Source organism: Coenobita brevimanus, chromosome 70 (genome assembly GCF_032717465.1).
Source record: "Coenobita brevimanus isolate Jiangsu-jjx chromosome 70, ASM3271746v2, whole genome shotgun sequence".
NCBI lineage: Eukaryota > Metazoa > Arthropoda > Malacostraca > Decapoda > Coenobitidae > Coenobita > Coenobita brevimanus.
The window spans coordinates 42,975,225-42,999,580 of NC_137023.1; the positions used below are offsets into that span (position 1 = coordinate 42,975,225).

A 24,356-nucleotide genomic window follows, 5' to 3' on the forward strand; every position below is an offset into this window, starting at 1 on the left:
GAGGAAGATGAAAGGTGAAGAGAGATTATAATTTTGAAGGGTGGGCAGGGGAGAGGGGAGGAGGAGAGGAGATAAGGAGAGAGGGAGAAGTAGGAATGACAGAAAAATAGGTTTATGTGCAGAGAGATAAAAGGAGATAAGGAGAGATATAGAAGAGAATATAAACACACACAGTAGAGGCCAGAGAGAGAGAGAGAGAGAGAGAGAGAGAGAGAGAGAGAGAGAGAATTATATGTGAAAGGAGGGAGGGGAGAAGAGGGGAGATAAGGAGGGAGAAGCTAATGGGAAAGGTAAAGGGGTTAATGTGCACTGAGATAGGAGAGATAGGGAAAAAGTATGGCAAGAGCTTATTACGGAGAGAGAGAGAGAGAGAGAGAGAGAGAGAGAGAGAGAGAAAGAGAGGGGGGAGGGATGGGAGAGAAGAGGAGATGAGGAAGAAAAGGTTATGAGAAAAGATTGAAAAAGGAGGGTTAACGTACAGAGATAATAGAAGACATACTGTAGGGAGAAAGATAAAAAAAAAAAACTTAAATGTTGATACGAAAAATGGAAAGGTATGGAGGGGGACTCTAGTGGGGAAGATAAATAAAAGAGGGTCAGTGTGCTCTTCAATAAAAGGTGAGATAGATCGTAGAAAGGCGAAAGAAGACAACAAAAAGGAGGCAAAAGAAAAGAGATAAAAGATAAAGTTGAATAAAGGAAAGGAATAGAGGAAGGAGACTGGGAAGAGATGGGTATCCTACCCTTTTATTATGGCGATGTATTTCTTATTTCATTCTTGTTACCTTCAGACGATTTTTTCAGCTTGAAATTGACTTGTAGAACTGGAGATGTTATATACTGCTTCATAAACCGTTTCTTTTCCAAGATCAACAAATCTTCTGGTGGTAGGAAGGAAAAAGAAAAATAATGTAATTAAGGAATGCAAAAAAAAAAAAAAAAAAAAGAAGAAATTGAAAAAGTAGGAGACAGTTTTTAAGCTAAGTTTCATCGTCTGTTGGCAGCAAGAATAAAATATGTAAAAAAAAAAAGTTTGCGGATGACGGGATTGAGCGTCAGTAAGTTTATAGCAACAATTAGTACAAAAGAAAAAAAATATTACAGTACTATGATTTACGGTAATAGTTGTGTGTGTGTGTGTGTGTACTTAAATCATAAAATATACGAGCTTTCCTCATTTACGATGATCAAAGGTGACCGACCGATGCAGCGCTTTAACCTCAGCGATCTCTGTCATACTGCAGTGGACCCAACGATGTCTTAAGAAACTCATTTGGCCAGAGCACATCATTTATATTTCATTTTCTGCCAGTACTTCAAAGTTTAATTCTTCATAGAGTACCCTGGTAGTGAAGAAGTTAATACAAGCTATATCTTATTCATCCTGTTCCAGTATTCACTTTTAAACTGAATATAGCTGTCTGGGGATACCAACAATGAAGTAAAGAAGTAATATATGAGTTGAAGAGGTTTTGTCATCCGTCGAAGGAGATTAAAAATACGGTCAAAAGACAGAAGGGGTAACTTGCATAGAGAACAAAAAACAATTGAGGAAAACATCAATAAAGAAATCTGGAACTAGGCCTACAAGTAAGAAAATACTGTAGAATATAACGGAAAAAAGAACAAAAAACAAAAACGGGTGCAAAAATAGTTTGAAAAATGAAGGATATAGAATTATGAAAGGAATACGCCATTAAAGAAAATTTAAAAAACGCAAGTATTGTGGATGCATGAATATAGAAACACGGCATAAACAAAAGTAAAAAGACGTGACGGATTAAAAAACATGAACGAAGAATAATAAATAAACGAGGAATAAAAGAAACGAAAAGGAAAAGAGAATAAGGAATAGAAGGGAAGTAATATAAAAAACAGAAAAAGAAAGACATGCAGCATATATGGACGATGGGAAAGAGGGATGAGAAAGATAAAATTGATAGAAAGGAAGGGGAAGGAGGAAGGAATAGTGAAAGAATGTCGAAAGAGGGAGGAGGAAGGAGTAACAGATAGAAAGGAAGATGAAAGACGGAGGAGGAAAGTACAGATAGAAAGGAAGGGGAAAGAGGGAGGAGGAAGATATAATAGGTGGAAAGGAAGGGGAAAGAAGGAGGGGGAAGAATAATAGAAAGAGGCAAGAGGAAGGAGGAAGGTAATGATATATGGTTAATGTCACGCGGTAATTAATTCAACCTTGACTACCTGCCCGATTCCCACACCCCTGGAGGCTATTGTTATTGTTGTTGTCGCCCCTTTGTGTTGTTGTTGTTGTTGTTGTTGTTGTTGTTGTGTTGTTACTGGTGGTGTTAGTGTTGGTGGTGGTGGTCTTGTTGTTACTTCATTGTTTGTTTGTTTGTTTTTTTAATTGATGTAGTTGGGACCTGTTATTGTTATGGTGGTTATTAAGGCTGTGTGTGTGTGTGTGTGTGTGTGTGTGTGTGTGTGTGTGTGTGTGTGTGTGTGTGTGTGTGTGTGTGTGTGTGTGTGTGTGTGTGTGCGCGAGCTTGCCTGCTGAGTCTCCACTGATCATGTCACCTGCATGAAGACCCTATGCTGAGAGAGAGAGAGAGAGAGAGAGAGAGAGAGAGAGAGAGAGAGATAAAGAGAGAGAGAGAGAGAGATAAAGAGAGAGAGAGAGAGAGATAAAGAGAGAGAGAGAGAGAGAGAGAGAGAGAGAGAGAGAGAGAGAGAGAGAGAGAGAGAGAGAGAGAGTGTGATACAAAAATAAACCCGTTCAGTTGAAGGGATCTCCAACAATTTAATAAAAATCGTTTGGATTTAGGAAGAAGGAAATACGAGAGACAAACAGGAATGGTAAGGGAAACTTGACCAAAACCACATCCAGTTTTATCCCAGCTTTTATCTGTACTAATTCACTAGTGCTTTATTTATTTATTTATTTATTTAATTTTTGTGAATAGCTATACACTTGATTGCTGTCGTTCGTTTGTCATGTAGTCAGATGATTGATAATGTGTAACTGTTAGTAATACCGGGAGTTGACCAAATGATGTGGTGATACCCAGTATACAAGTATACATGTCATCATCATCATCATCATCATCATCATCATCATCATCATCATCATACACGTAACTTGGTCGTCGTCTTCCTCTTCGGCATCATAATCATCACCATCCGTACATCGTCGTTGTCGTCGTTGCTCTCGTGGTCGTCCTCGTCGTCATCATCTATTTTTCTTTATTTCAGTGAGGTAGATAATGTTTGTAAGTAAGAAAACGAGAAGTTGTCAACGTTACCTTTCTTGACCATCTATATTACATCTTATAACTGTACTTGTACCGTGATAAACTTCATGTGCAGAATTCACTTGATCAAAGCTTGCCTGTTATACTGTATTAAATGTGCGTATCTGACTTCTTTGACATGTAATGTGATTGGCGAGTGTAAATACAGGTGTTAGCTAATGATTCCGAGTGGATGGCTGGTCTTGTCACGTATAGGAAGCACGATGTAAACTTGGCTCATCTCTTCCTCATACTGCCTCATCATTAACTTCTTCAATACAAGAGGCCGTCATAAGCAAATGCAATCGTCTGGAGGTAGCTACATAAAATGGAAATCCGTCTTGATATGGCACTGAAGGGGTTATTGGATACTTTATAAAATTCTCTAGTACGAGAGTCTCCGAGCGGAGTATACTTGTACGACTGTATAAAAAATAGTATACGTAAGACGCCATCGTTAGAAAGGAGTATATGGGCAGTAATCGTGGGTCAGCATCAACCTGTTTCTGTCGCTGCTGACCTGGATTCAAGATATGGAGTTGTCTGAGCCGAATGAGTTTATTGTGGCTAACCTAACCTCTTCTTTAGGCGGTACAGTAGTGTGGTTATGAATTGGTATGTGCTGGACCCGTAGAGCTGATGAGGTTGAGGCCAGGGGAGGAGAGGCGGTGCACGAACAAACACCAGCTGACGATGATGATGTTGATGATGATGATGATGGTGATGATAGGATGTGAAATTCTGGGTCAAGGGATGGAAGAAAATAAGTGAACTATGATGGTGATTACCTCTGATAAGGCAGGAGAATAGGAGGTATTGTGGAAGAGGAAGATGGAGGTAGAGGTGAAGGCAGAGGCACATGTAGTGGTAATGGTATGGTAGAGGGAGAGGAAGGTGTAGAAGGAAGTGTTAGGAGAGGGCGGGTAAAATGAGGACGGAAGGAGGGGAGGGTGTGGAGGAAGAATGTGGAGAGAGAGAGAGAGAGAGAGATGGAAGAAGATGGAGGTGGAGAGGGAGAGAGAGGTGGTTGTTCTCAGAGTACCGACCCATTGAGAGTGAAAGTGGAGCAGAGGTCAACCCACCATGCCACTCTGTCCCTCACACACACACACACACACACACACACACACACACACACACACACACACACACACACACACACACACACACACACACACACACACACACACACACACACACACACACAACGAATATAAGTTGTGTAAGACGGTAAAGAAGAGGAGAGGGAGATGTGGAAAAAGAATATTGGGAGAAAAGGCGTGGAAATTATAAGGAAACGAATTTGTGCAGTGGAAGAGATATTTGTGGAGGTAAGTGGTGAAGAGGGAGAGGAAGGTGGAGAAGGAGATAGTGGAAGAGGGAAATGTAGAGTAAGAATGTAAGTAGAATAGTAGAGGACGATGTGAAATTAATGAGAGGTGAAGAAGTTGGTGCAGAGAGAGAGAGAGAGAGAGGATGAAGGTACCGTAGATGTGGTGAAGGAAGAGAGTGATGCGGTTGTGTGCAGGGATAGGGAGTGTGAGTGGAGGTGGAGAAGGTGGTAATGAAGACGAGGAGGAAGAAGTAGAGAGATGTAGAAGGAAGAAAGTAAGTGGAGAGAGGAGTGGAGAGAGGTAACTGGTGGAAGAGATGGAGACTGGAGAGAGAGGGAGATAGTGGTGTGGATGGAGTATCGGACGATTGAGAGTAAAAGTGGAGCAGGGGTCAGTACACTATTGCACTCTTAACCCCCTTGCGCACTCACATACGCACACGCAAAAACGCATGCAAGTACACGCACTTAGTCATACACGCACATACACTCACTGACATTCATACACGCACATACATACGAGTATACACACACACACACACACACACACACACACACACACACACACACACACACACACACACACACACACACACACACACACACACACACACACACACACACACACACACACACACACACACACACACTTAGATATACACGCACTTATTCACGTACTTAGGCTACATATATGCAAACAAAATCATACACGTAAGCACACATAACACACATACAGATGGGATGACAGTCATATGCTCACCTGAGCACACACACACACACACACACACACACACACACACACACATGTAAGTAAAAAAACAAAATTAATAAGATAGTGAGTGTTGTATTGTACTTGGTGGCCTGGTTTAAAAGTAACAAGTCTTGATCGTGGCAAGTTTTTATGGGGTTTGATATACATTGAAAAATCTTGGCCACAGTTTTACACACTAGATGGGTTTGCTGCTCTCTCTCTCTCTCTCTCTCTCCCTTGTTTCCAAACTCGCCCAGAGGCAGTGTAATCTTCACAGCTTACATACTGTTGGCCAAGACCTCAGAATTGGTGCTATGTTATGTAGTTGGGGTGTGGCTTAGAGAGAGAGAGAGAGATTCTTCCTATCCCGTTTTCATTGTTTTGTATTTATAGAATTTTTTAGTTATTCTTTGTATTAACACTACCTTCTTATCATTTGCTTTATCTTTTTTCATTTTTTGTCATTATTTATTTACCGAATATGTTTGTTTATCTGTTTAGTGTGGTTAAAAAAAGTCTCTGCTCCTTTTTCGTTGAACTAGAATTTACATATACTACTTTATATCCATCCTTTTTAATCATATTGCTCTTCTTTCTTTTCTTTTCGTGACTTTTTTTCCCGCCTTTCTCCGCTGTTTTTTTCCCTCTTCGTTTCTCTTATTCATTTTCTTTTTTCCCCCTTCCTGTTTTTCTCATATTCTTGATTTTGCTTTTCTTTTTTTTTCTTATATTTCTGTGTTTTCATTCCATTCTTATCTCTAATCATTGTCTTTTTCCCAGGCCTCAGGCAATGGCAAATCACTCCGTTTATTTCTCCTGCAATTTTTACCTCCAGTTGTCTCCATTTTCTCTTCTTCATCTGCATTATTCAACCTTTCCTTGCATTACCATTTTGTCATATATTCATTAACTTTTCTTTTTTCTACTTTTGGTTTGTTGTGTTTTTGCAGGACACTATGTTTCTTTTTCATCTGTTATTTTCCTTCCTTGATTTTATTTACTCTTTTCCTTCTGTTTTACAGCTTATATTCTTCAGCCGCCTTTTTCTTTTTTTTTTTTCTTTTTTTTTTACCTGTTCTGTTTTTGGCAAGTCACACGTTCTGCTTTTTCCTCTTGTTATTCTCTTTATTTTACTTCTGCGTTTATTTAATCCAGTCCCTCCTTTTTCCATTCCCCATTTTCTAGTCCAGTATGACGTTTTATTTCTCTCACTCGTTTCTGTAATTTTTATCATCATTCATCCTCAGTTGCTTTTGCCCCTGCCCTTTTTTTTCGTTGTACGTATTTTTGGTAAACTTTAAATATTTGCCTCGTTAGCATTTTATTTGTTGCAACTTTTTCTCTGGCTTTTTTTTTTAGGTCTCCCTCTCTCTCTCTCTCTCTCTCTCTCTCTCTCTCTCTCTCTCTCTCTCTCTCTCTCTCATGTAGGTCGGACGGGCTGGAATAGTTCGTGTTATGGGCATTAGCATTACCTCACTACCATGAAAAACTCCCACACAAATAAAAAGTTACAGTTAGGGCAACATTTCGTTCTCTATTTTCAGGTGATTTTAGTGTACGTATTGTTGAGACCAAATGTTGTGTTCACGTAAATCTAAATCTTTGTGTATATAGGTAATGGTGTGTTATTTGTCTTGTGTGAGGAGTGTGATGTATCGGCCTAAAATTGCTTGTTTCTTGCGTTACGCTTTCACGCCTGCAAAATGTGCGTGTGAGACGAGCTTGCACTCGCTCACACAGTGCGAATTCTCCCTCGTACGTGCAGTCGCCCACAAAAGTTATGTCGTGGATCTTTTTTTTACTTTCAACCCCGTCAGTACAAAATAATGAACCCTTGGAGTGAGGTGATTATTATTATTATTATTTTTTTTACTCTGTTCTATCCGACATTTTGATTCACTATAGGATAAACTTTTCATAGGGAAGAGGTGAGATACATCCCTCATTAACCGTCTTTCATTTACCCCCCCACCTTTTTTTTTTATTATTATTCTTCCTACGTCCATACGATTTGATTTAGTTTAGGTTAGACTTTTCGTAGTGGAGTGGTGGTGGAGTAGGAGTTTGAATTAGTGATGGCCTTTGGGTGAGGAGGGTTAGATTTGCGGAGTGGAGGTGAGGGCTAGGAGCGACTTGATGACTTTTGTGGTTAGTTGTATATTACTGAAGCCTGGCACCAACAGATTCACACTTACGCTGAACCCCACTACACTTTTAGGGGACGATCTGAGTTTTTTTTTTTTTTTTTTTTTTTTTTTTTTTTTTTAACTATCTTACGATTTTACACTGTTACGGTTTTACACATACGGTTTTTCGTTTGTTACGATTTTATACTCATACAGTTTTACATTTTTTACATTTTACTTTCTTACGATTGTACACTTTTTTACGATTTTACACTTTACAATTTTACCTTTTCACGGTTTTACTTTGTTCTTTTTTTTTTCTTTTTTTTTTTAACGATTGCACCCCTTTACGATTCTTTCTTACACGCGTTCGCAACTTACATCGAAAAGTAAGGTGCATATTGCAAGAGCAGTGGGGGGGGGGGAGGGATCCATTCACACTTAACCTCCTCACCATTAGAGGTCGTGCTAAAGCTGCTTTTAATTATCTGATAAGAACAAGATGTGTATAAGAAAAACATCGTCGTACTTAAACGTTTCGTGGATATTGTTTATTGCCTCTAACCTTTTTAGGTCTTTACTAAGCTGTCGAGGAGCGACTGGTGGTAGCAGTTAATGAAAAATAAGAATAAGTAATGAAATAGCTAAATAAATGGTAAATGCTAGCCAACCAATTAAATAAGGAAAAATAGAAATCAATACAGAGGCGCCAGCGCACGGAAAATAATAATCAGTAAAGATAATTTCCAATCATTTTGCTTTGATTCCCCCAAACTGAGTAAGCCTTTATGACAACGATAAGATTACGATAAAAGGAACGTCGTCGCACCATATCAGTTAATGGAGGTTGCTTCTTCCCCCATCTTTTAGAGAGGCCTTCGGTAACATGAGTAATATTTGAATGCAGTGTAAATAATATATCAAATTGTTGTTGCTGTGAATGAAGCTTTTTTTTTTTTTTTTTTTCTAACTCCATCACTACGAGAGTTCTCCCCAAGATGAATTAAATTTTGTAGTCATAAAGCTTGCGCACGCATACACACACACACACACACACACACACACACAGCCATCAATGCATGGGATGGGTTATATTACTGTTGATGTGGTTAATTTAGTAGGGTTTAAGTTTTTGGTGGTTTATCCATGTTTGTAAGAATAGAGTACTGAGCAACACCTCCTACTTTCACACGAGGTACATTTAAGCTGCATTCAGTTATAGTAGGAATCGGTTTTTATAATTTCTAAAGGATACGTTAAAATTCTTAGTCTGGAAACTGTGAAATTCTTTAGGCTGTCATATTACAAAGTGTGTTTTTGAGAAATGAAGACAACTATTCGAGGGAGATGTTCGAAAAAAAAAAAAACGAGTTAGGAACAGACATGTCTTCCTTACTGAATTAGATAATGATCGTAAGTGGATTTATTAAAATTTGTCCTGAATTCGTGTTTCTCTGCATGACCCATCTAGAAGTGTGTTGTGTCATCCTTCCGCCTCCCGAAGGCAGACGTATTTCCCGCCAAAAAAATTCCAATAAATCATGACCCGTCAGGAGGTAGAAGCTTCTCGGTTAAGTAAAATCGGCTAATGGTAACGAAAATAAAATAAGTAGGTGGGATCCTGGTCTCTAGAAGATTAAAGCAGAAGTTGTTTTGGCGTTTTGCTTGTTTTCTTACGTAGTTACAGGCAATTACATTTTTCAGAATCCCGGCACCCTAAAACCGCAGGGACGATTATGGGTGATTATATAAACAGGTGGAGGCAGAAGATTGCAGGGTTGGGCGGAGAATCAGGTCGCTTGTGGTTTACTTATATGCAACGGGGTGACATTCTTCCCAGGCTGTGTTGATTCTGCATAATGTTGGTGTTGATACGCTTCTTTACCTGATGTTCAGGTCTTGATGATATCGTGGATCCGGAGAATAAGCTGATCGCTAGCTGTCAAGAAAATTGTTGTGGGAGTCGGGTATGAGTGCGTATACTTTATCCGGTAAATATTTTGTAAGTTTTATTGTATGTAGGCGGTGATTGTATTGGATAGGTGTCTGACTTCACATTCACGAGTTTTATTATTATTATTATTATTATTATTAGTTTGATTAGTACGATAAACGTCTTGGCATACACTGAACAGACTCTGTGAATGCCCTTTAATATGCAGTAATATTGTCTGCTTCAGAAGTCCACTTGTTATGAAAGTTTCTTTGAGGGGGCATGTGATATATCCAGCGCGCATCCCCAGTCTCATCCACTCTTCCACGCACTGCATTTCCTCCAGCACACAAAACACACACGCTCCAGTTCCCGCCATAGGTCGCTCTTTGTTTATGCCTACTCTACCCCGCCATCTTGTTCGCTGGGTCAAGAGCGGATATTAGGTTGTGGGAGTGAAGTTTGTGTTTTAAGTAATTTCAATGCTCCTCCGTAAGCCCACAGACATGTTATAAATATACCCTTGCTTGAGGTTCCCCAGTCTGAAAAAGTGCTGTGGATGTTAGCTACCCAAATGAAGTGAGTGATACGCAGTACATTTAATTGTCTTTGTTGGTGCGCCATGCAATAAAACATGTCTGGGTTTCTAGGAATAGACTGACTATACATAAAAAAAAAAAAGAAAAAAGCTGCCACTGTGTTATAGCCCTATTTTTATTCATGCGTAACCCGGTGCCGCGTGTGCGATCCTCATAAATGCTCCACTAGCCCACCGCCATTGTCTGCGCCTGTCGGGAAATCGGGTGTTTACGTAAGTCAGCCTGATAGTAAACATTAAACGTGCCAGCTGATTCGTGGACCGTGCCAAGCGTGTCAAGTGCCCGCGTAATATCCAGCACACATAACTTTGGACCGAATGCGGAATTTTAAATGTGGGAGCTGACTTTCTGCTGGCTGAACCATTTGCTGAGTTAAGAGTTACGTGTGTTCCCATATTACTGTACTTTATTGGTATTACGAGCACTGAGTACGATTACTGTGTTGATTTGTGAGAGTGTTGGGATCACCGAGTTATGTGGCTTTTGAAGTCACAGGTGATGATGATGATGATCTTACCTCATCCTGTAGCTGGAAAAAGGAACACGATGATGATGACGATGATGATACAACAGTGATAATCATTATGATGATGATGATGATGGTGGTGGTGGTTATTATTATTATTAATTACATCTTGTACTACCAGTGAAGGAGCTTTGCGATGTGGATATGTATGTGATAGAAGGCGTTAAGAGAAATACACCGAGGAGGTTTGGCCATGTAGAGAGGATGGGGCGCGAGAGACTAACGAGGAGAGTGTATGTGAGGTGGAGGGGGGGAGAGAGAGGGGGAAGCCGAGAATGAGATGGAGGGATGGAGTGAAGAGGTATATGAGAGAGAGGAATGTGAGCAGGGGGAAGGGCAATGAAATGGCGGGGGACAAGGCGACATGGAGGCGATTTGTTTGTGGCCACCCCTTACGGGATTAAGGCGTCTGGCAGTACATAGATAGATAGACTACCAGTACTGCAGCCATTAATATTTTTTCACTGGACATGATTTTTGATGGTACTCTCTTCATTTGTGAGTTCTTTGTGTGTGGATCCTACCTCACGTCATCTCGTAGGTGAGAGTGAGGGATGAGGATAACTATGACCATGTTGACGAGTGTTGTTGTTGTTGTTGTCACTACTGCACACTTGCAATATATCATTAGGCCATATGAGATATTACGCTATTTATCTGCCGTCACCTAATTTTGTGAAAGAAGAAGAAGGCTTAAAGTTATGCCTATCGACTTCACAAGGGTCAGTAAGGAAGACAGTAAACTCTGTGCTGAGACTCATTCTTCCCCATGAATACAACACGCAACAATCGAATATACATCCAGGTCCTCAGTTACCGTACACAGTTGGGTGAACAGGGACAAGGACGAGTGATGATAGGACATAGCTTGTGTTTACATCGACCCCGACTTCTAGATATGGTGACAGTGGAAACAGGATTTAGGTTTACAAACTTACCATCAGTTCCCCATCATTTCTAAGGTTAGTTTTTAGCAGGAAGAACACACTCCAGTATCATTTTGGAAACAGAAGCACCACAGTTTATAGCAAATCCTCCTCCTCATCCTCTTCCCAAAATTGTTATACCAAGAGAATGTTGAGTTCTTCCTACTCTCTATATCCAAACTCCAGCATATACCATAACCCAGCTCCGTGTAGCAACCTCTTGGAAAACGGCAAGCCCTCACATCGGTTACAAAATCTGAGGAGGAGAAGGAGGAGGAAAAAAAAGTTGCTTGGCGTGATATTGCATAAACACTGCTGCAAGAACAGGTGGCTTTAGCAACGGGCGGACAACAAGAGGTTTGGAGGGAAGGGGGATGAAGTGTTTGGAGGTGTTCAAGATGAAAGGGGATAGTTTTAGCAAGGAATGTTTGGGAGGTCGTAATGAGGCACAGCTGTGATAAAATGTACGAAAAAGGATGGCTGGGGTCTATTTCAAGAAGGAATGTTTGTGAGGCTGTGATAGCAGTGTAGGAATTAACTGAAGGTGTTTATAATCGTACGCGATATGATAATTTTTGCCTCTATATGCATTATTGTATTCACTACTCTCATGTACCCATCCTGCTTGACCTTCAGCAACAACGTTCTTCAGGGCCTGTGCTGAATGGTACATAATCTGAATAAAAATCAGCAGAGGTAATGTGGACAAAGAGTGATTAATGGGATTGATTTTAGAAAGGAATGTAAGGTAGGTTGGGATAAGGTGTGGGAAGGCTGCGATTTAGACGAGGAAAAAAAAAAACGAACAGCTCAAGGTAAAAAAGATTGCCCACGGAACATAGGGAAGGACAAGAGGTTGGGGAGTGTTCAAGGTGACTGGGGATGAATTTAGCAAGGAATGTTGGGTAGGATCGTGAAGAGGGTGTGGTCAGATTAATTTGGCGATAAAATTGTGTTTATTATTATTATTATTATTATTTAGTTCCCTATCGGTACCGGTCGGGGACTATAAGTTAGCGCGGTTCCCTCAGTCCGTCTGCAATTTCGTGTCCGCTCTGTAACTTCCACAGGCATGGACAGATTATGATGTAACTTCACACAATTGTTCCCCATACCATGACGGTGTGTTGCGCGGAACAACCAACTACCTACTCCCAAGGTCAGTTACATATGTATGGTTATCATCCGGTATGGGACTTTGTAGGCTACTGCATGGCAATACTCAATGCGTTTATTATTATTATTATTATTATTATTATTATTATTATTACCCAGTACAGTCATGGTCTAAGAACTGTAAAACTTACAAAATATGTACAAGACGAAGTATACGTAATCAATTTCACCCGTACAACAATTCTCTTGATAGCTTGCGATAAGTAACATAACCGGAAAGGGATGAATGGAGTTAAATTTGGAAAAGAGATGTTGGAATATCTTGATACGAGTGAGGAGAGATAAAGATAAGAAAAAAAATTAATGGTCATGTCAAGGTGAAGGAGTGTACCTGTAGGAAGGATAAGGGGTGAAGTTTTCGAATGGGTTCAAGGTGACCAGCGGCAGTTTTAGCAAAGATTGTGTGGAGACTGTGATAAGCATGTGGGGAGACTGGAATTTAGATATATTTAAATGGGTGATAGTGTGCTTGGGGAGTGCATATTAAGGAAAGTAAAAGGGACGAAAATGGATGATTAGGGATCATTTTAGAAAGGAATGTTGAATACTCTGTGACGATGTGAAATTACGAGTAGTGCAATTTTAAGGAAAAATGAACAAATGGAAAAATAAAAATGCCCATGGAACAAAGGAAAGGCCAGGAGAGTAAGTGGGAGGGAGAGTTGTAAAGCGTGTGAAGGTGTTGACAGTGACTAGAAATAGTTTAACCCCTTAACCGCGGGTGTCATTCCAGAATGACGGCGACAAAACTGGACCAAACCGCGGGTGGCATTCTGGAATGATCGTGAATATTTTGAACACCGCGCGTTTTCCCGGCGCGCAAATATTCTCACGCAAGAGTAGCTGTCGAGTTCTTTCACGCCAGCCATCCCACACCTCCCTCCTCCAACCCCGAGGGGACCCCCCCCACCCCTGCCCTGACCCGCGTCAGTCAGTATCTGTCCAGCTCTGTGCGTGATAATGGCGCTCCGTCCCGACTCATCGTCGCTCGCTTCCTCCTCTACAGTGTTTAGTGCTAGTGTTCCCTCTACCTCTACACCGGTAAAGGAACTGCCGACGGCGAGGCAGAAGGGGTTGAGCACTCCTGAAATTAGAACTGAGCTGGACAAAACAGTAAGTACTACTCTTGATTGTGGCAGTGAAAGTGACACACTCACAGCAAGCAGTGATGATTTGGCAGTGATTGGTGGTGAACCATTTTCCATTGATAGTGACAGTGATGAAAGTGATCGTGTTGATTCCCCCCCACCACCCCCAACATACACTGGGAAAGGAAAGGCTCCAATTGGCAAATCTGGTATTGCACGTGGGAAGGGAGTGAAGCGCAGGCTCACGTCTCCCACACCAGGCCCTAGTACGCATTTCCCATCAATTTCCCGTTCCCCTAGCCCAATTGCCCTCACATCATCATCATCATCATCTGTCGTGCCCTCTCCTCAGTCTACATCATCTGAGGAGTACGAATTACCAAAGCCTGCAAAGCGAGGGAAGGCAGGCCGTGCAGGCCGTGCAGGCAGGCCTAGAACAAAGGGGATGCGTGGCAGTTGGAGGGCAAAGCTGGGCGATAAGCGAGGCGATAAGCGAGGTGATAAGCGGGGTAGAAAGGGTCAAGTTTCACCACGCACCAGGTCAGAAACGGCCCCGCCTGCCCCCGCTCAGTTCCCTCACCCGCGCCACCCCCCACTCACCGCCCCCGCACTCACCCCCTCCCCGTTGCCTCCTGCCTCACCCACCTCCCGCTTGCCTCCTGCCTCACCTCCTGCCTCACCCATTGCCTCTACATCAGCTCCTTCTCACGGGGAAACGAGTGAAATGCAACCTGCCCCTGCCACTGAACCACGCACAGGGCAAGTTGATGCATTTGTTTGGACTGACGGTGGAGATTTCCAGCCACACAATCCACCGTTTGATATGACAAATGCTGGAATACAGCCTGCCTTCCCATGCAACGCAGGTGATGAGTTTGTTGATTACTTCCTGGCCTTCCTTGATGATGAAATTGTGCAGCATGTCAGCGATGAGACCAATAGGTATGCAACTCAGTGTGCAGCACAAGGGCTGGGACCTATTGGCTCGCCAAAGCAAGTGTCGTGGTTGCCTGTCGGGATCAGAGAGCTGTATGTTTTTTTTGCACTCATGTTTTTGATGGCCCATATAAAGAGACATGAGTTGGAGGAGTACTGGCTCGTGGATGACATAACTACTATCCCCATATTCGGGAAGTATATGTCACGGGATCGGTTCCGACAGCTGCTTGGATACCTGCACTTCGCTGATAATGACAACCCGTCCCAAACTGACCCTTTGTGGAAAGTGAGGGATTTCCTCAACAAGATTAGGGATCGATTTATGCGATTTTTCAGGCCTATGCAGAAAGTCGTCATAGACGAGTCCCTGGTATTGTTCAGAGGACGTCTCAAATTCAGGCAGTACATCCCCAGCAAACGCCACCGCTTTGGGATAAAGTTCTTTGTGCTGTGTGACTGTGAGACGGGGTATATAATGGATTTTGTCATTTACTCGGCTAGCACAATGGATGTGAACAGGAAAGACCCCCTTGGCTTCTCTGGCTCCGTTGTAAAAGTGCTGATGGAGAGGTATTTTGGTGGTAATCATGTGCTGTACACAGACAATTATTACACAGCACCGAAACTCTCCAAATACCTTGCTGAACACGGCATTGGCACTGTTGGCACTGTACGGAGCTATAGGAAAGAGTGGCCTAGTTTCCCCGAAGCATCATCATCATCCAGGGGAGATGTTCACCTGAAGAAGTCAGAAAAGCTTCTTGCGATCAGGTGGCATGACAAGAAGGTTGTCAATATGATCAGCACCATCCACAAGGGGGAAATGAAGAGAACTGGGAAGGTCAGCTACAGGACGGGAGAGCCAATCATGAAGCCTGATGCCGTCATTGATTATAATGTAAATATGAGACTCGTTGATAAGTCTGATATGATGATTGGCGAAATAGACTGTCTCAGGAGAAACACCCGATGGTACAGGAAGGCTTGCCTGCACATGCTCGATATGTGCATGCTCAATGCCTTCATTCTTTACAAGACACAAGTCGGGGGCATAAGGCAACCATCACTGAGACAGTTTTCCAAGACTGTCGTTCAGCAGCTACTTGAACGATTTGGTCAGGTGACGGCATTGATCCCGAGGCGACACTCTGACACAACCTGACCGTCTTGAGTGCCGCAATTACATGAGCCGGCACCAGCTTGTGAAATTGCCTCCTAAAGCAGGCGGCAGGTTGTCACAGGGCCGCTGCAGAGTATGTTCAACCACCACACGAAGGCCTACGACGAGAAAAATGAGCACACACCAGTGCCTTGAATGCCAAGTCGCTCTATGTGTAACTCCGTGCTTTGCCGAGTACCACTCTCTGAGTAAATACTGAAAGTGACAGTGATATATAGTGATGCGACAGTGACGTGCTTTGCCAATAATTGTATAATGGATAATGTAGTAATAAGGGATATTTTGCCTAGAAAATAAAGGAAATATTGGCCAGTATAATAAGTGATATTGTAATAAGAGAATCTGCGGCACTTGTGGAATTCTGCGGCACTTATGTAATTCTGTGATGCGCCAGTGACGCAATATAGTAATAAGTGCATTGTAAATATAATGTACATTGCCCATATTATATGTAAAATAATATTAGAAGTTAGAAATAATGAAAAGATCGCAGGAAACGTCAGTGAGCGGGTGCCGCCGCAGTGAAGTGAGGCGCAGCCGCAGTGAAGAGCGGGCGCAGCCGCAGGGAAGTGCCTTTTACCTACCTCAGTGAACACAGAGTGGGTGTTTATCGTATGTACAGTGTTCATATATGTTTATATTACTATTATGAGAGAGTGGTTGGCATTTGGTACTGGTGTGTGGGGCGTAAAATAGTTATTTCACACCCCTCACTTCTAACGGCTCTCCCCGTCCTGTGAAAGTCAACGAAGTCATGAAACCTACATCAATGGAAAGCTGAAGGTTTGTACTTTCTAATGGTACCTTATTTTTTTCTCTAGCTTTATTCTGTGCAGAGTTATTAAGGTTTAAAGGTTTGTTTACATTTGGCTGAAACCCCCGCGGGAGAGGACAGTCAGACCAAAACAATACCCGCGGTTAAGGGGTTAAGCAAGGAATGTTTGGAGATCATGATAAGAGTGAGGGATGATTACGATTTCGGTTAGGTTAAACAGGTTATGAGAGTTTTCCAAGACTAAGAGTTAGAGAAAGTAAATGAATATAGAAAAAAAAGGGGGGATGAATGTGATTAAATTTACTAAGGAATGTTGGAACTCATACTATGGAGAGATGGCGATTGAGTTAAGGACAACTCGAGGCGAAGAGACATCAACATAGTCAACCCTTTCAGCTCGAGGACGACCTTTATGCATTATTCTGGATACTTTAAGGCGATTTTATTCAGTTGAGAAAAGATACTTCATAGTGGCGTTGTTGCATAGAACCTTTGATAACACATAAATACGAAAGCCTGGAGTAAATAAGTAACTTGGAGGCAGCAGGAATAAAATATAATAGGGCCTCCTTAGGCTGAAAGGTTTAAATGCACAGTTCGGGGCAAAAGGAATGGTTACGAATAAACTAGCTCAACTTTAACGTAATAGCTCTAAAGTGATAGAGAATTATAAACAATAATTGTATATGGTATAAAAAACGTGAACAGAGTGGCTTGTCACGTTGTTATGTGTGCTTGAAAAATCATGCAGTACGATGGTACAAAAACTAAGTACCAAACCACTCTTTTTTTTCTTCTTCTTTTTTGGGGAACAGGCTGTAAGGTGTATAAAGCGGCATACACCCTAAACACAATAACAAAACTCGGCGATTTAGGAATTGGACTGAAGTCGCATGATAAGCCACTTAAGGCTGAGGGTCACTCATAAGGTACGCAGTAAGCATTTCGCGTCAATCAAAATAAAATATAAAAAATATCTTTGGCCTGAAGGGGTTAATGAACATTGCTTCAGACCACCTCAGCCTTTTTTTTATTATTATTATTATTATTGACGAAAACCGTCTGGTGTTAGTGGATGGAAAAGAGGGGGCCCGGCTAAGGCTTAGAAAGAAAGAACGATCAATATATTTATCCCATGTGAGGAAGACGTAATAGTTACTGCAGAAGTTCACAAGATGGTCTTGAATATGAAAGGAAAAACTACATTAGGTGGACATGGCGAAAAAGTGGTTGCGTGAGGAGAAGGGGAGGCAGGCAGGTAAGAGTGGAGTGGGTGGAGGTTGGAGGTTTGGTTTGGCGGTTGGCGTCAGTGTGTGTTGCGGCGTCACGAAGGGTGGAGTACGTTCGACGGTCCCTCACGGTTTCTTCACAACAAAACCAGTGTTTCCTTTGGTGGCGCGGAGGGTCTCAGGCCCGTATTTTCGGTGGTCATAAGAAGTTCTGTAGCACCTTTTCCTTACCCGTGTATTTCTACATTATGCACATTAATGTATTCTATGTTGTTCATTGAATCCTGTATCGATCTTAGAATGGTATGATAACATGAAAGAACAGTAAAGTGTAATATGGAAACTACATCCCCAAGAGAGACGTGCTAGAAAACTTCGTAAGCGGACTAGAATGTGGGCCTCGCCGTCGCCATTGAGAGGACAGGACTTGTGGCGAATATCGTTCTAGACACTCCCAGCATTATTTTTAACACGTCTGAAGCTATAGTGTCGAGACGTATCAGCGCTGTGCAAGGACTAATGAGAAAAGTGGACGAGAATATCCAATGCCAGGACGTGGAATCTTACACACCTGCGACCCATTCTCACTCGTAACTAAGATGGGTTTTAAGCAAGGACGGGGAAGGGAGAATGTAGAATGATAAGAATCGTCCCGTGTCTCCTATTCTTCCTATAAAAAGAAATCTAAAGTTACGAGAGGAATATATCGTAAGTTATCGTATCCCAGTGCCCAAAACAAAGTGATATACTGGAAACAAGTCTGACAAAAGCGAAAACATCAAATTCCCACTGCCAGCTCGACACGCCAATCATTATAATCGTTTGTTGAAGAATATCCGCACGATATTACGGGGTCTCTTAAGTTATTACACTTGTGCCTCTCGTGCGTGTAGTCACAGAGTTTGAAATTGCTCTGTAAGTGTAGTTTTATGTGATTATGATCATTTTTAAAGCCTAGAATATTTCAGTTGTTTTTCTTTTTTAATAACATGGCCAAAATCTGTGTTGAGAGGGAAGGTGTGTGTGTGTGTGTGTGTGTGTGTGTGTGTGTGTGTGTGTGTGTGTGTGTGTGTGTTTTACCAGAGGGCTCTCCTTGGCTTAACAAAAAAAAAATCTTAAAAGCAGAGGTTAACTACAAGAAGATCTCGTAATGAAGTGGCTAAGCCCTTTGGACCAAGAAGACTTTCCTTTGGTGAACAGAATAAGATGTCGGTAGCCAGAAAGAAGTACAGGAGACGTCATTCAGGCGATAGGGTTGTTTGTGATTGTTCCTGGCCTTTGATTAGTTTCTGGTCACATCTATAATCAGGCAGCTTTGTTGGAAGCCATATTAAATTGTTGGAAGCCTGAATGTAATGTAAAGCCTTTTCGGATACAAGAGATCAAGGATGGGGGTAAAAAGTAAATGATGCAGCATTCCATCACGAGCCTTGAGTCGTGTAGAATGTTTTTGTGACTTGTAGCAATCTAATACCGGTAGTGACTGTACCTAGTAATCATATAAGGATTTGTGAAGCTTTAACGTTAGGCCTTGGGAGATATTGTGCGTCAGTTGAAGTTTAAGAGTTCACGACCTTTCAGGAGTCTTTAGCCCCTTCAAGCCAATGATCTGTTCTTATGCTTTACTTTTGCTACCCCCTGACGATTTCATTCAGCTTAGGAGAGGCTTCGAGCGTGAGGGGTTGAATATAGCCTTCATTAATCCCCTCAGTGCCTTAGCCCTTTCCTGTACTCAATAGAATCGTCTGGAAATACCGGGAATAAAGCAAAAAACTGCGTCATCTGATTGAAGGTGTTAGGCATACTTATACTTGCCAGTTTTAAAGATGATTGGGAATAATTAAAGGATTGGCATGCATAGGGAGTTTTGAAGATTTTTTAACTTACCTTTTAATCTTCTTGTGATCTTTGGAAACTTTTTTTTTTTGGGAATCGCATCAGTACTTATGGGTAGCTATCACCATGATTTTTTTTAGGAATCCCTTGCGATTCCTTTAGTGAATGTGTGTGGAATCTGTGGGAAGCTGTCTTACTTGCACTCCCTCCCGCTTTTTCTCACACCTTTCAACTTCCCGCCTTTCATCGCCTCGCGCCACACAGCACCTCAGAAAGTCATTTGGCTCAATCACGGGAGAAAGTGGCAACTTCAGGGTGGCTAATTTTGTCGCGGGGCTTTTGACTCGGCGGCAGTTTCACTAATGCTGAAACTGTGTGGAGGCAAGAGGAGGTAATTAGAATTTCCTGTTAAAAGTAAAAGTGTTTGACTCATGTTCTTTTTCTTTTCGTGTCGCTCTACCAGTATTGCTGTTATCATGAATCTCAGAAACATCCTTTGGCTAAGTTTTTCTTTTTTATCTTGTCATGTTTGGTTTGTGAGCTATAAATTCTTATACTCAGGGTTTTCTCTCTCTTTTGTCACGCAAGTTAGAGTGCTTCAAAAATGTCAGTTTGAAGCGGCTGTAGCACTTTAAAAGTAAAACCCCTTTTACTCAGGTCTCTTTGTGTGTGTGTGTGTGTGTGTGTGTGTGGTGTGTGTGTGTTCACCTTAATCGTTTTCCTTCAGCTTCAAAATTATGAGTAGTTGTTGAGGGGTTTGTCTTTTTTCTATTTTCATAATAGCGCTTTCTTCCAATTTCAGAATTGACTTTAAAGATTTTCAGTTTTATTAAATAGGCTACATTTTATTGCTTATCTTTTAACCTCATCTTGTTCTGGAGTGTTTTCTTATTTTATTCATGAACTGGCATGGTTTTGTAATGTAGCACTGTATCTAAATTTAGCACTGTATCTCTTAACACATCTTGCTGGGATTCGTGTATCCGCCCTCTCACAGATCGCAACTTTTTAATTATCATTGTTATTCATCTGACGCACCTTTAGCATCACCTACCCTTCTCCCAACCACTTTTTATCCCTCAACACACCTCTCTTCATTATTAATATTCTACACTTAACCCGTCCTCAGCACACCTTACTCTTTACCGCTATGCAACCTACGGCACACCTCTCTTCTGTTATCATGTTCTGACTCACCTTCATTACCCCCTACTCCCTCATCACCCACCCACCAGCCTCTCATCACCGCCACCACCACCACCACCACCACCACCCTACTCTCTTTTCTCCACCACCATTTTTACCTTCCTCGTCACAACTGGGGCCGTGTTCTTATAGGTTTTGGAGACCCCCTAGGACCCCTTCTTTCTTCTTCTTCTTCTAATAGCATAACACACCTCTGCATTTTCTTACATGTTGTTAATACATGTGTATGATGGACACACAGTACAAAACATACCGTGCTAGGAATTATTAGAAGTATGATCGATACGCGGGAATATACTGGCAAGGAAGAGGTGCTAGGGAACCTCCAAAGACTACGAGATTCCCGTCCCTCCACTCCCCACTCTCTGCATCCCATTTCCCCCATTTCTCGTACACATAATCCCGCATCCTCCCCACTACCTTCCTCCCCTCCTTTACTCATTAACTCGCCACTACCCCAAATCATGGATCAATCTGGACGTCACAGCATATTGGCAATGGTGTGCATAGCGGTAGAAGGTGATGGGAACACGGAAGAGGAAGCTGTGATATGGTGTGATGGAGTGGGTGTACCGAGACAGAACAAAGGTGGGAAGGGTATACGTACTTGGCATTGCTGAGGAACCAAAGTACTGTTATACATTTGAGGTGATTTAAAAGTAATAATAAAAATGATATTAAAGGGGAGATGAAGAAGGTATGGCAGGGTGTGACTGAATAGGGAAGTGTGGGGATAGGGAGGGTACACTGCTATGTTGAGGGACCAAATTTGTAGACCGCAGGTGAGAAAAGGGTAATAAAGGAGAAGTTATGCAGAAGAGGAAAGGAAGTTATGTTGCTGTGCGGAGGAGTGGGGATGTCAGAGAGGGCAAGGATGGGGAGGGTACATGCTTTGGTTAGGGACCATGTTTTATGCATAGGAAGCGAAGAAGGGATAAGAAAAGGTATGATACTTAGAAGAGAAATGAGAAATATGAGTAACGAGTTCAGACAGTAAGGATAGAATTACAATGCATAACTAAGTGACCATATACATAGAAGTTGAGAAAAGTGCAGATTAATGGGAGGCTATTTAGGAAAAGTGAAAGAAAGAAGTGACTGAGGAGGTAGGTCAGAGGGCAAGGATAGAGGTGGTACAAATAGCTTAGTTCTGGGACAAGGTTATTGTATTGCATAGGAGGTGAGGAGGAGTGAGTGAAAGAAAGGAGAGTTATCTAGGAGAGAAGAGGAAGATACAACAGAGTATTGAGTTTGTGTGTGTGTGTGTGTGTGTGTGTGTGTGTGTGTGTGTGTGTGTGTGTGTGTGTTTAGCCAAGTTGGTGCTGTGTGTCCGAGTGGTAAATGTTAACTCGTTCAGCCGAAGGACACCATCTGTATTTTATGTTTGCCCACCTGATGATTTCATGTAGCTTAGGAAAGGTGTCTTGCTGTGAAAGAGCTAAAGAAATCCGTATCTCATCCTTCCAGTTCGAAAAGCTGTATCAGTCGCAAATAATAATAACAAAAAATACGTCATCTGAATGAAGAACAAGGGAAAAAAAAGCCATACACACACACAAAGAGAGGCTGGGAGAGTGTTGGAAAGATAGTGATAATACTGATTGACTAGGGAGGTCACAGGGAACGGATGGGAGAGGGGGGAAGTACTCAAAGAAAAAAGATGGGTATGTGGGTTGTATTTTTAGTGTCTTTGGAGATTTCGTAACACCTCCTCCTGAGCGATATATCTTGCACATTACACTTCATTATCTTATGATGTCGATGCAGATTAGGTCGATGGTAAACGATGTAAATGGTGTGCAAAAGACTGGGAAAGTTTATAATGCAAAATAAATCGCAAAGGAAGTGATGCAACGAAGCTTTCTGTACCACCTAGAATACGAGTCTGCTTACTAGGCTACCGTATTTCATAACTCTTCGTCTTGTGTTTCTGAATGTAAAGCACAGTGAGAATAACGATCCATGTTATTTTATTTTTGGCCTGTATCTGCATAATACCGACGGGGGGGGGGGTCAGAGTGCAAGGCTAGGGAGGAAATAAGTTAATACCGAGTCACAGATTTTGGAGCAGAAAACATAATGGAACAGAGAATAAGTGAGATAATGTAACGTTGAGGTGAGATGTATACAGGCCCAGTCATGCTTCCTTGACAGATTTAAGGTTCCAAGCACATGATGAGAGATTCCAACCCTCTTGATATAAATTACAATCGATTACAGTAGCGTGACCTTAATGGTTTTTGACAGTTTCGACGAAATGTAAAGGAACTAATGATCACGACTGCATATACATATTATTGAGAGGTAGCCAAGAAAAGTCACAGTTCAAGGACAAAGGAGCTAATTCAGCCTAACAAAGGTTCATAAATTTTAGCGCCAAGAATGTGAAGAAATAGTGTTGAGGAAGTGAGAAAATATCCAAAAGTATGTGAAGGATAGAATATATAAGAAGGAACAGTGTTGTGGAAGAGAGAAATGAGAGATGAGAATGTGAGAAGTACTGCTGGCAGAAATATTCCTATTCCTCTCCTGCTTTTCTTTCCTTAGACTTTGAAAATTAGTGTCTTGAAACCGAAGTAAGCGGATGACAATGATCTGTGGCCAGATGAAGATATCAGTGTCATTATCTACTGACTCACCAGACTGATTTTTTAAAGTCCTTGGAGAGAGGAGCAAGAGAGGCGACAGGACCTGAGTTGCCTGACAGTACCGCACCTTAGATACAATAAGAAACAGAGTCAGGAAAGTTATCATACATAAAAATGCTAGATAGACGCGGGAACTTCAGGTCCCTAAGATGAGGCGTCTCTTAAGTCGCTCAGGTCTACAGGCATGAAGCATCTAGTTTCCGAATGACATTGGGGAGCGACAGACGAACAGGGCCGCTCCGAGAGATACTTTCGCATCAATAAAAAAGCAAAACTATGTAAATAAAAGATGCCTACAGAATATGGGGAATAGACTTTGTAAAAAGTAGACCATTAGAAAACAAGTACCGTAGTGTTAAGGATGCAAGAAATACACAAAAATACCGCAGAAACAGACTATAAAAAGATTAGTGTTTACGAAGATATCGGAATATTTTTTGAAGACGGGGGAGGGAATATGTGAGCAAATACAGAAGACGGGTTTAAGTTTAAAATGAGAAGTGAGAGAAAAAAAAAAAAGGCGGGGGGAAGTGGGGATAGAGTAGATGCATTACAGAGTTAAACTTTAGTGCCATGAAAGGTGAAGATAACGCGGCAGAAGGAGAATGATAAACAGATAAAACTGAGAAGACAAGAAATGGAGGTGATATGAGTCCAAGGTTATTAAGAACAGAGATAAATTCATCTGCATGTAAGGTGAAAGGTAATAATAATAATAATAATAATAATAATAATAATGATAAAGATCAGAAGCCAAAGTTAGCGAGGACGAAGAAAAATAAGGATCATGATAGACGAAGATGACGTCGGAAAATGTAAAAACAGTAAGCTGATAAA

At 41.6% G+C, this 24,356-nt stretch overlaps 1 protein-coding gene across 1 annotated transcript in view; it reads left to right on the forward strand.

Annotated features, from left to right (window-relative positions):
- LOC145406435 (epidermal growth factor receptor kinase substrate 8-like protein 1) overlaps positions 1 to 24,356 on the forward strand; it is a 117,605-nt gene that overhangs the window by 818 nt on the left and 92,431 nt on the right. The gene's annotated exons all lie outside the window — the stretch shown is intronic.